Source organism: Poecilia latipinna, unplaced genomic scaffold (genome assembly GCF_001443285.1).
Source record: "Poecilia latipinna isolate Pla-1442-1.1 unplaced genomic scaffold, P_latipinna-1.0 Scaffold1536, whole genome shotgun sequence".
Classification (NCBI taxonomy): Eukaryota; Metazoa; Chordata; class Actinopteri; order Cyprinodontiformes; family Poeciliidae; genus Poecilia; species Poecilia latipinna.
Window position 1 is genome coordinate 155,559 of NW_015114152.1, and position 11,613 is coordinate 167,171.

Consider the following 11,613-nt stretch of genomic DNA (forward strand, 5'->3'; position numbering starts at 1 on the left):
GAACCCCTGAGACCGACTCACCGAACCCCAGGGGTTCGATCGAACCCAGGTTAAGAACCACTGGAATAGTTTCTTCAAAATGGCTTCTTGTATCTGTTTGCTTAATCCGACTTGATTTTAAACGCCCCTCTGATACTGAAACAGCTGAGTTTGGGTTTGCTGTACTCGGCAGTAGCATCTGCACTGAAGAGTTGTCATCACGACCTGGTAAAGCTCAGCATGGAGCATTTACTGATCAGAAGATGGTCCGGTTTTTGAGTTTCCGCTCAGTTCAATGGTGAATCCCAACGAGGATGGGAATCGGTAAAATTGCTAACCTTTTGATCTTTAGCGGTTATCGTCAGATTCTACGTCATTGAGCCGTCTGTGCAGTAAATCATTTCTGCCAGCCGTGAAGTGTCATCAAACTGATCAAAAGCAACCAGTCTGCTGTGTTTCTCAATAATGTCTCCCTTAACAGCGCTCCTTCAGGGTTTCCTGTTAAAGAACATTTGTCAAAACCTCAACATGTTCACTTTGTAACAGGCAAACTCAGGTGTAAAAGACATAAAATCAATTGTTTGATGGATAATTTATGAGGAAGAAAGGGAAGGCATTACTTCTGTTTTTTTTTTAGTTTAAATCATATGATCTGATGAGACAAGTGGAGTTCCTCATTGTGACTGACAGGAAGACGGCCTGCTGTCTCGTGCCATAACAACGTCAGTTTGGAGACTGACAGTCAGAGACGGGGCCGGCAGCAGCGTTCAGGCGTGCTTTTTGTTTCACAGCATTTTCTAGGGGGGAAAAAAGGTAATTTTGTAAGTTATAAACTCCAGGTGCTGCATATTGTTTATTTTTAATCAGCTTTGTTGGAGGGTTTGTGAAAACCGGCCTAAATTGCCTCAACGTTGCTAAACCTGGAAGGACAGTTCAGTAGTTTTAAGGTGAGGTTATGTTAAAAGGCCAGACTGTTAACTCATCACCTGCATTGGACGACTCTCAGTGTCTTAGTTTGAATCCAGATTAGTGAGAGGATAACGCCAACAGCTTGTTGGAGTGGTCTTCATAGTTGTTTATGCGAATGCTATTTTAGCTTAAAAGAAAAAAAAGTCACATTTTTTTCATATCAATTCTGATTTTAATCAATTTTTTTCTCCTCACTTCTCACAGAAAATATTTTCAAAACGTGGCTTTTAAATCAATCCATTCAGAGCATCAGGGCCAGGCCGCGATGTTAAATTTTTAACTGTTTAATTACGATAATGTAGTCATAATATTAACAGATTAAAAGACATCTTGAATAATCGAGAATGAGTTGTTTTAATGAGAAAAAGCTTCTGTAGTTACCAGGATCTGACAAGACCAGCTCAGTTTGTGGTTCTTTCTTCAAAATACTCATTTTGCTCAACCGTTTCAAAAGTTTTGCTACTGATGATAATTTGACCCTGATGTGTTAAAAGCTGACGTATTTCCATATTTGTATAATCAACACTAAAATATAACCTTTACAAGACGCTCAAGATTCCTCATTTTTATTTTTTTATTTGTGGACTTTTGTGGAGTTCTCAAAAAAACCCCTCATTCTCCTAATATTCTGACTTTATTCTGGTAATATTACAACTTTATTTTTTCAACTTGATTGTTGTATGACTATATCCTTGTAATATTATAACTTTATTCTCATAATTTAAAAAAAATGGCCTGAATTCAAAGCACAAATGAAGAGAAGCTGTAAAACACGCTTGTCAAACAAGATGGCCGCCCTGCGCGTGCTGACATCACTCTGAAGAAAAACACCAAGGAGTACATCCATCGGTATAAAAAAATCAAGACTTTGAAAAAATAAAATCTTCAAAAGCCAAAAAATTTGATTAAGCAATAAAGTGGATTTATCACGCAGTCCTACTTTGAAATGCCGCAATGTTTGCACTGAACATGGATTATGTTTGCCAATCATCTTCCAGCGTGAGACGTACCGAGAACATTTAAAGCTCTGGAAATGTCTGGAAAACATGTATTGATTACATAGATAAACTTCTTGTTATTGAGGTTTTGCTATATGACTTGTATCGCCGAAATAGATGACTACAGTGTTTTTTGTTGTTTTTTTTTAAAAAAAAAAGTATTTTTCCCTTTAAGAATCACTCAATCTGAGTTTAAGCCTCTTTCCTGTTAAACTGAAGTCCCACTAATTACAAATGCACATCTGATTTAATTACAATAATCATTTCCAACCAAGACTGGATGAAAGGGCAATGAAAACAGTCTGAATGCGACGTACGGCAACGACATGAGACCGGCACAGTGTCGTAATCCGGTTACGGTTTCATCAGAAATGGTGACACTTGATTGACGCCGATATTCACAAGCGACCCTTTATGATGTTTCCGTCTCTCTGTCTCTCTTTTTCCCCACAGGGAGCCGATCCTGAATCAGAAGCAACAACTAATCTACATCAGAGTCCCAAAAGCTGAAAACGAAAGAGCAGCTCCTATAAAACGGAGAGAGCGAGCGAGCGAGCGCACTCCTACACGCCGCCATCCGCCTCGGCTTCCTGGAGTTCACGGACTGTGTGAGCAGGAGCCTGGGAGGACAGCGGTGTTTGCAGACTTTGAAGGAGTTGTGTTGGGAAGAATAGTGCAGATGATGTGGCATCATCTCCTTCCCTGTCAACCCCACTTCAAAAAGTGAGTATGAGGATTGTTCTGTTTATTTTTGGTTCCTAAGAAACAGAAATGTGCAAAATTGAACAGGAGGAAAAACTGGAATCACTCGTTTTACTACAGATGTGACGTAATGGGACGAAGGAATTCACATGGATCCGTGGCCCGACTCAGACTTTGGATGTCAATACAGCTGAAGCTGATTCCTAAAGTTTGACAGGCATATTGGGCTTTTTGCATATCTTACAATACATCATATCTGCATATATGACAAGATGTCATCAGTACAATATTTTTCATAAATAAGAGCATAATCGTTTCTTCATTCAGACTTAATATCAGTCACATTGTATCAGTTGTGTTAGTCTGATTTTTTTCAATCTCTAACTCAATTTTTTTGCACCATTATTTTGGTGCTTTTCTTTTAAAAAAATGTTTTTTTTGTCTTTTCTTTGCATCTCCGCTCTCACCGCTCGGTTACTTTTTGCACCAACCTGTGAAAGCGCAGGATGGCTGGCGCAGCACCACGTTGTCCTGAATCCAAAAGCAGTCGGACTCCGGAAACGTGCAAATGCCTCTGTCTGTTTTTAAACTAACAGCGCCAAACTGTAAAGGAAGATAATCCTTCCATGATGCAACCTACTGATCGACTCGCAGCCAATCAAAGTGTTTGAAACCTGTCTAATTGATTGGTGCATCATTAATACTCACTTTTAGTTGTGAGTTTTCCGATGTGTGGCTGTTGAAGCAAAAATAATTGAACATTTATGTCTTTCTCAAATGTTTAAACTTTGGATTAGCATTCTTAAATGGAAGGATAATTTCTTTCTGTGAATCTAATCTGACTCAGTGTTCATTTATTAGCCTCTAACCTAATTAGGTTATTTATTTTTACTTGTTACTACTTACACTAGGTTACTTATTAGGATATATCAGGTTAGATTTTGTAAAGCATCTGCACTGTTCAGACAAATTTAAATCACTTGAGCAGAATGCTGACCTAAAGGTTTTCCATCATCCTCACGGCCGTATAATTCGATTGAAAAGCTGTAAATAATCGCCGACATGGACGAGAACAGAACGCCACCCGAACCGGAGCAACACCTTGCACTGTCACTCGTTCCCGATTTGTGGCGGCAATTAAAATCCAACCTAAATGAAGCCGTTAAAAACAACACTATTTAACCTACCAACGGTTAAATAGTGAGCCGTAAAGCACGATTATCCCCCTTGTTTTCTTTTTGCGGGCAGGAGGCCAAAGAAAGCGATCACTAAAGGTTTCTCTAAAAGCTCGCACCCATTAGAAGAACAGAACGATTTTATGTTTTTTTTCTTCTTTTTAGACCGGCTTTGCACCGGGACACCTCAGTTCTTTGATTTTAATGTGCTATTAACGTCTGGACCTAAGTAAGTGTGTAGCTCTGCATCGTTTGAGTCATTCTAAATGAGGGATGATCTAATCCTCGCTTACCAAGTTTCTCTAAATATGACACGGTGACCGTGAGAATGATTATATTGTAGGAGTTTTGATCAGAAAATCTGATCAGTGAAGAAACTCTCCACTCAGCGTCTTAAGACCGGATCTCTCCCACATCCGATGCCTCACACATGAGAACCCCTCTCATCCTGAGAAGTGTGCACTGCATGATGGGATCTTGAAGTTTGGATCTATTTCTAAAAAACAATTAACTCATATGACTTCATGATGTCCCTATTTTTTGCAAAAGTGTTTATACGCCTTCAAGGTTTTCACAGTCAACATTCAACAACCGTAATATTAAAGCTGCAGTAGGAAGCTTTTATAATTTTTTTTTTTTACATATTTGTTGAAAAGGTGACCATTTTGTGATGAGACAGATAATCTGCGGAAAAAAATCTAGCTTCTCTGCCTTCTCCCAGAGCTTCCAGTGCTAACTAAAAACAACCAATCAGAGACAGGAGGCGGGTGTTAGCGCTGTCAATCACCCTACGTGCACCCCTGCTACTTCCCCCTTCGCCCTCTTGCTCTCTGCTACGCTGCAGCTAGCAGAGACAGGCTAGTTAGCATGGCCATCAACAATTTTCCTGTAACGGTGAGTCGTTTCTCCACCATCAGCACATTTAGCAGCGAGTACATTGAGCTGATTGGCAGCGCTGTGACCCGCCTCCTGGACCTGATTGGTGGGCTTTGGTCGGGAGTGGTGCATTTCTTTAGACAGCAGCAGTAGCTCAGGCAGGAGGTGAAGGAGACCGTTTCATAGATTATCTGTGTCTTAGCAAAATAACAGATTTTTTCCAAAATTAAAAAAAAAAGGATTTCATTTAGGGGCATCAGACAGAAGGGGGTAATTACTAATTCACATCTATGTTCATAATTTTTCTTCCATCTAACAATTTTGCACTGTGTTGGGTTGGTGAAATCCCAACAAAATACATTAAACTTGATGATGGTAACATGACAAAATGTTTCTTAAGCCGCTTTCCAACCCGGCAGTTTGCTGTATCTTAAAGACAACTGGAAAGCAATTCAACCAGAAATTACTTCATGCAAGTGATTTTCTGTGTTGCATTGCTGTTGTAATTTCCTTTGAGAAATACATTATTAGCCAAAGTGGATTTTAACTGGATGGCATTTTGCCAGCATTTATTCCTCCTGTCAGTCCCAGGAATTGCCGCTGTGCGTTTTCACTTTCAGCAAGAAGCTCAACAAAAGCTGCTCAAAGACACAGAGGGAAGTGGCTGCAAAGCAAAAAAAAAAAAAGATGAAAACATTTTGAAACGCAGATGCAGAGTAGAAAAAATTCTGTTCATGTCAGCTGACGGGATAGGCAAAAAAAAGTAAAATAAAATAAACTCCCATGATTCTGAAGCTCGAGTCTTAGTCAGCTGCTTTATTGTTCCCACAAGTCCCACATGCATGTGGATGACATATGCAAACGGGGGAGCAAGGACAAGAATAAATGTCTCCGAAGTGAAACTTCCTTTTTTTTAAACCCCCTGCAGACCGAGAGTTGGTCCCCAGACGTCCCGGCTGCGTGTGATGTTCAGAGGCTGTTGGTTTGTGGGACGCTGAGAGCTTAACATTTGAACTGGAATTCGGAGAGCAAAGCTAATCCACATCTTGGAGACGCCGAGGCATCGGTTGAACCGGGACGTAACGTGAAGACGTCGTCCTAACAGCACATGAAAGAGATTGATGTCACGTTGGGACAAAAGGAGGACATAAATCGTAGAGTTATTGGAGGGACATTATCAGGAAGCGTTGCATCCAGTCACGGAGCTGCGTTCGAGGGCCACACACTGCTGGTGTGGGTTGTAATCACTGGAACTAATTGTGGGGTGACTATGGTGTGCGTCATATGCCACCAATGTGTGTTTTAATTTGACATCCTGACAGAAGTTCAGTTACTGTACAATAAAGTAGGTAGACCTCAGCAACACAGAGGATTTTCATTCCTTTGAATTCATCTCCACATCACTGGGTTGTTGTTCATGTGTTGCCTACTAGTGAGATAAAAACACTTTTATTTACCTTGAATTACTTTTCTTTTCTGGAGAATTATAATCTAAAGGCCAGTGAGGTGCAGCAGTTTTGGTTTGCCTAAAACAAAAAGAAAAATGTATTTCTAATGGGAATAGGTCAAGTGGATGCTTAGCAGTGAGAACCGCCTTACTTCTCCCAAAGTGGCAGATCTTTGGGTGTTTATGTTTTTATCTTGTCCTTGGTGTTCATTTATGTTTGGTGTCTTTTTACATTCACTTCATGCGTTTGTTGTTGTCAGGACAGTCTTTAGTTTGTTAATGGTGATCTGTTTCTAGTGTCAGTCGACTCCCTTGGTTTGAAGTTTCTTCCAGTTGTAGTTTTGCTTCCTTTGAGTTGGTTTCTGTCCTTCCCTCTGTTTTTGCCTCACCTGCACCACATTTCATCTGATCACCTCGTCTGGTTTCTTTGTCGTTTTCCATCCTGCCTCCTTTCATCATCTCATTGTTTAGTGTTGGATTCTTCCATTTACTGGCCACCTGCTTCATGACTTGCTCTCTGTGGTTTCAATGCTTTCCATTTAACCAGAGTTTTACTCTGCATTTGGGTTTGTTCAAACCTACGACAAAGAGCTCCGTTGTTCCTGTTTAATAATATTTGAGAGATGTGGAAGCTGGCGGATTTCTCCTCACATTTTCCCACAAAAATCTTTTTGTTCCGATCCATTTTGTCCTGGAATTACAAAACAATTTAATTATTTTCTTCAAGGACACAACATAGCTCATGTCTCATTGTGATAACCGATTGGTTTACAGAGTCAAAAGTCAGATCTCTAAGGCAGCAGGGGCTGTTGTTTGTGAGCATAAAGTTTCCCATGTTAGTTAATGTTTTACTTGAGGATTTTTGCGTCTTTTGCCTTCTGTAGATTCAAAAGCATCTGCTGATTTCCATGAATCATATTAGCAAGCCAATAATTCAGCTCTCTAAATGGTTCCCTCCATGTTATCCACGATAATTACCTTCTGTAGCAACTCAGTTTTTATTCAGTGTCTGAGCCAAATGAACTAGTAATAGTGAATCAGAAGTTTGACTTTCTTTTAAGCCACCAAAACAATCAAACAACCTTCTGCTAGCTATATGCTGACTTATAGACTGTAAGGCATGACAGCTGATGTCTTAAGAATATCATAATATTTCTACACCTTCTTTACTAATAAAATAAACTAAACCCTCATGAGAAAGGCTCTAGTTGATTTTGTGAGACTTTTAGCTGTTTCCATTCACTACTGCTGTTCTCCTACAACCACTGTTACAAGTTCCTTTGGCACAGAAAAAGGATCATTGGTACCTGTGTGCATCGGAGTAACAACACTGGCCAGAACCAGGACAAAACCTGAACGCTGTCAGAATTTCTATTGTTTGTCTCATATGATATTTATATGTTGCTGTAATACCTGAGGGTGTTATTTTTTTGTTACAAGCTCACTTCTCTTTACACATGACAGACGTCCAAAATTTAACACTAAAGGTTTAGGAAGATGCCTTTCATTTGTTTTTCTCAGATCCATTTTCGCCCTGAAGGAAGGGCCTTGTTGTGTGACCGGCCCTCCCACAGCCTCGCATTTATATCGCGACTCGTCAGGTTTGAATTCAAATCTAACCAATTAAGCTAACCAACCTCCCTCTCAGTGTCAGTGTCTCTCCCAAATAAAAGAAGAAGAAAAAAAATCCAATCAAAGTTGTTGCTGAAGCGTGACAACCACAGGCCGACTCTTTGGCTTAAAGGAGGGGGAGATAAATTTGCCTTTTATAGGCGCCATTTAAAACCATGAAGTACATTTTCATAAAATCCAGAAGCTAGCTCTTCCTGAGATTAAATCATGTTCTGTATGTAGTGTCGGGACAACATTAAAACCAGAGCCGGTTAATCTAGAGGCCCGTGAAGCCTTGAGTGTGACCACAGTCGCAGCTCGACATCCTCTGAGCTTTATTTACCGTCTGCTCTGCCAGCCTCGTTCTGGTGTCCCACTGTATCAGGCTCCAAAGTGGCAGATGTCTGACTTATTTCTACCTGTGGTCGGACCAAATTTCGCTTGCGGTGGCAAGAAACTGGATCTCAACTGCAGCCAAAAGCGGGGAAATACATGCAGAGAGAGCGGTCCACACTTATTACTCCTCCTGGTAATGATGTGTAAAAAGCCTTAAAATGCTTTTCTTTTTATTGCAGCAGCATGATTTCATGCTGAAACTTTTTCTGCATTTGTGTGAGATTTTGTCTTTCTTTTTTGTTTCATCTAGCTGGGAAGCAGAGAAACCCAACGCCGCTACTGTTCCGAGAAAATGTACTAACACGACTTACTGTTGTTCTGTCATTAGTTCTGTTTCAAATCTTTTGCTCTGAAGTTAAATATTTAGATTCAAGCAAGTAGCTGTTTTCTTTAAAGCCCGTTTTTTTATGATAAAGGAGAACACCTGCACTTCTTGGGTTTATCCTCGTCTTTCCCATTTTGAAGAGGAACACAGGGAAGTAGGACATCATGGTTCCTTACATAAAAACTCTTGAAGAAACCTCAATTTTTTACATTCAGAAATGCGTCAGGAAAATGTATTTGATCAGAATTACTAGCTTCTATAATTGTGGTGAACGCTGGTGGCTTAGATAACAAAACAAATCTAGATTATCTTTGGAGATTATTTTCTCATGCTGTGTATTTACTAATTGGAATTTTAATAAATTTATTTATTTATTTTGTGTGTTTGACAGAGAGAAAGAGGGACACTGAGTGATAATAAAAATGTATTTATTTGAAGTTTTTTTTCCACATTTTTGAGTCTTTTTTAATTCAAATTGCACAATATCTTCAATAAAAATGTAACAATGGGATGTATTTTTATTTATTTTGTTTTGATTTTTGAAGATTACCCCATTTTTTTAGTCTTATGATTATTAAATGTTGTTTTTGGAAAGGCGGCAGCAGTAATAATAGGAACAATAATTCTGCCCCACGCCATGTCTGCTCATTTTGATTGTGGGGCAAACACCGTGACATCTGCCTCCTAGAAAGTAAAAGCATCTCTTTGCACTTTGTGCCTCAAAGTGTAAAAAATACCACACTTCTGCCTGAATATTAAACTTCTGCTCAGCTGTGGAGCAGCTAATGATACGGACGTTTGAAAAGGTTGTTTGGCTGCTTTAGACGACCCGTCCTGTAGGAATATTGTGAGAAAAGGTCAGGAAGAATTTGCAGAGCTCAAATACACTTATTATGAAAACATTTCAAAAGAGCAACAAGATGGAGCATTTGAAAAGCTTTCATTTTTCAGCTATTCTCTTCCATATAAAGACAGACAACTCAATAACTTATGAACACAGTAAAGTAAGAAAGTGAGGCATTACAACTTTTCTTATCAGAGGTCATCCGACAGTTTTGAATTTCTGATATTTATATAGTTTTGAGCTGCATGGATCAGTTTCAGTTGATTTAAGACTTTGAAAACTCAAATTACCACTTGATCATTTAGAGTCAGGTTCCATAGAAAAATCAGTGAAAAGGTGAATCTGCGGATCTGAACTGCAAATAGGCGAGGTCCACTTTGTTGCTTGTTGATGCGTTTTCATCCCACTAAAGGATCTTTGCAGAAGCACTTTGGCTCCACCTATTGGTCAGAATTATTTTGAATACTGGCTAATTAATCTAATTTGCGTTATTAATGTGTAAATTTATATTTATTGTATTCTACTGTGTGAAAAATTGTTGGAGACAAATTTTCTCACAGTAATTCGCCAACAGTTTATTCTCACACCAACCCCGCTATTCATTAAATGACAAAGAAAAATTTGTGACTTTTTTATGTGTTGGTTGCTACATATGGGGGGAAATGTTCACATTTCAATTAAGGTTTCGCTGGGGAATTCAATGTATTTGGGTGAAGTGCAAAGCACCATAAATTCAAATTATGACGCATGATACTGAGAGGAAGAAATAAAATTGCTTATTTCTGTCACCGTGACCCCAAAATGTTTGTTGCATTGCAGAAAAAAAAACCTTTCCAAATGGGACTTTTATTGATGAACCCGAGGTCAGATCCAGTTCAGCTAAGATGACTAACTCCCTTGTAACACCCTGAAGAAACCCACTGGATTACACCATCGATCAAGGCCAACATTCAGCGCGTCGCAAACACTCAATCTTCCCCCGCCAAAAAAAATCCCGCCAACTCACGATAGATCCAGTCCCGGCTTTGGTCACAGCGCCGGAGCATATTGCCGCAAGCAGGATGCCACCCTCATGTTAATGCCGAAAGGATTTAGCTGCAATCCATCTATCCTGAAGCGGGAACGGTGAGGTGAAGGAGTTTAGAGGGAAGCAGAGAGAGCGAGGAGTTGGACTGGTGGCACAGCAGAACTTCTTATGGTGCTGTAGGAATGAAACACGACACGGCGCCGAAAAGCTATACATCAAGTAGCTTTAGGGTCCTGTGAGCTGCGTAGCCACCAACAAACACACAGCCCTAGGTGAATCCCCCCAGAGTGTGAATGTTGTTGGGCTCTCGGCAGACGGCTGCGGGGTTTCTCTCGCCTCGCGGAGACCAGCAGCAAATCCTTCCTATAGTAAATATGGAAAGTCAAATGAGTAATTACTCCCTTCGTATTTTTAGGCAATTAGACGTAAACATCCAGAGTGAGTCAAAGTGCTGCCGATGTGGCGAACAGGCAGCTGCGTAATGAAAGCGCGGGACTATTTTTAGCCTCATTTCTTGGCTCCGGATCCAACCTTTCATGAACAGTTTCTGTGCTGATGATCGAGTTCATTTGTATGGAACTGATGCTGATATACATGGGTTTTTTTTTTTACTAATAAATTGATTTTGTCTTTGTGTTTGAAGCAAGTGCAGTGATTTAGCAATGTGAAGTCACAAGTTTGTTCGCTGACGTACATGAATAGAATAAAGAAAAGAAGAAAATCTGTCACTTCCTGTTTAGTATACATTTAAATAAGACAGTGAGGACAAGACGTTGCTTAATACGTTTTAAATGTGCTGCTTCATTGAAATGCAAAGTAACTGTTGACAAGCATAGACCTGTTATCATATTGCATTATTCAAAACTTTCAGTTTCTTGCTGTATGCTTCCAAATTTTGCCACATTATATCCACACACTTCATTGTTTTGTATTTGTTTTTATGTGACAGACCATCTCAAAGTAGTGCATCATTGTGAAAAGGAAGGAAATCAAAGTTTTCAAAGACTTTTTTTTACAAATAAACACCCAAAAAGTGTGAATTTGAATCCTGACACCCCTAAATAAAATCCTGTGCACACATCAACACAAAGCAGTGCATAATTGTGACGCGCAAGGAGAATAATGTTTTTCACAATTTTCTTTGAAATTATATGAAAATATAAAAGTCTGAGAAGTGCGGCCTGATTTGGTAATCGGTCCCATTTGAGAAAATGCTTCATTTAACGTCCCACAGCTGCTTTAGGGGTATTCATCTACCGGCTTT

At 39.6% G+C, this 11,613-nt stretch overlaps 1 protein-coding gene across 5 annotated transcripts in view; it reads left to right on the forward strand.

Annotated features, from left to right (window-relative positions):
• The window catches only part of flrt1a (fibronectin leucine rich transmembrane protein 1a), a 71,556-nt gene that overhangs the window by 46,182 nt on the left and 13,761 nt on the right, over nt 1-11,613 (forward strand). For 3 of the 5 annotated variants that reach the window (XM_015058366.1, XM_015058365.1, XM_015058367.1), the window contains one exon: nt 2,400-2,669. The gene's annotated coding sequence lies outside the window, so the exon portion shown is untranslated. Of the gene's footprint in view, nt 1-2,399; nt 2,670-2,768; nt 2,973-5,627; nt 7,337-11,613 lie in introns of those variants that run through there. The other 2 variants (XR_001428198.1, XR_001428197.1) reach the window with 2 other exon arrangements.